Raw genomic sequence first — 1,190 nt, 5'->3', positions numbered from 1 at the left:
TTGCCTGAACCCGGGAGGCAGAGGTTGCGGTGAGCCGAGATCGCGCCATTGCACTCCAGCCTGGGTAACAAGAGCGAAACTCCGTCTCAAAAAATAAAAAATAAAAAATAAAAAAATAAACTGACGCTAAGCGTTTTTTTTCCCTTTCTCTGCCGGCAGTCAGCCCCACCCAGCTTTGAGGCAGGCCACACTGCCTTAGGGAAATCAGTTTTAAATTAGTGAATTCCCTTGAGGAAAATTTGGCATTAAAAAAAAAAAAATGCAAATGGGGTCGTCTAGCTCCCGGCCTTGTATCCCCCTCCAATGCATGACGGTCAACTTCAAGGTTGGGTTATCAGGCCAATATGGGGTGAAATTAACCCCTGGAAAACTCCGCTCTTTGTGTGAGTTTGAATGGCTGTCTTTTGGAATTAGGTGGCCAAATACTGGGACCTATGACCCAAAAATTATCCAGGCTGTATGAAAAATGGTTGCAAAAACTCCTGGATACCCTGAGCAGTTTCCATACATCGACCAATGGTTGGGTTTAGTCCAATGGCCTCCCCCATGGCTAAAGCGCTGCATAAAACAGGCTAGACTTCAGGTCACGTTAGCCGGCCCAAAAGAAAGTCCCTTCTGAGCCAACCATTCTCCCCACCCCAGCGGAGGATCAGGAATTACTTCCACCCTACTCAAGACCCTCTAAACCAGTGCCTCAGCACCCCCCTCGACAGTACTATTAACCAAACCTTGTCCCCCCTGCACACCCGTAGCGGGGCCCCCGCACCCCCTGGTAGTCCTCCCTTTCCAAGAGGCACCCCCAACAGAAGACAACTGGGGTCACCCATTCTTTGTTTACATCCCCTTCTTGTCAAGTAACTTATATAACTGGAAGGTGATAGAGATCAAAAAGAGGGCCAAAACACCAAGTGTGGGCACGAGCTTTAAGAGCAAGGAAAAGCTGCCAGGCTAAACCCAAAATTGGCAGCATCCATGGCATGGCAAAGGGGATTTCTATGGCCTGCAAGCCAGCAGAGATGCATCCAGTGTGAGGAGCTGTGCAGGAGGGAAGTGCTGGGGAACTGCTAAGAGTTCCCGGGAGAGGGTTGTACTGGAGAACTGCTAAGACGGTGAGAGGGGGAGGGTTAGGTACCTGCCCAGATGGAAAGTTCCCTGGGAGGGGGTAGTGCTGGGAGGCCGGGGAATTTAAG

This window comes from Cebus imitator, unplaced genomic scaffold (genome assembly GCF_001604975.1).
Source record: "Cebus imitator isolate Cc_AM_T3 unplaced genomic scaffold, Cebus_imitator-1.0 Scaffold468, whole genome shotgun sequence".
NCBI lineage: Eukaryota > Metazoa > Chordata > Mammalia > Primates > Cebidae > Cebus > Cebus imitator.
Note: the sequence above shows the minus strand (reverse complement) of the source record.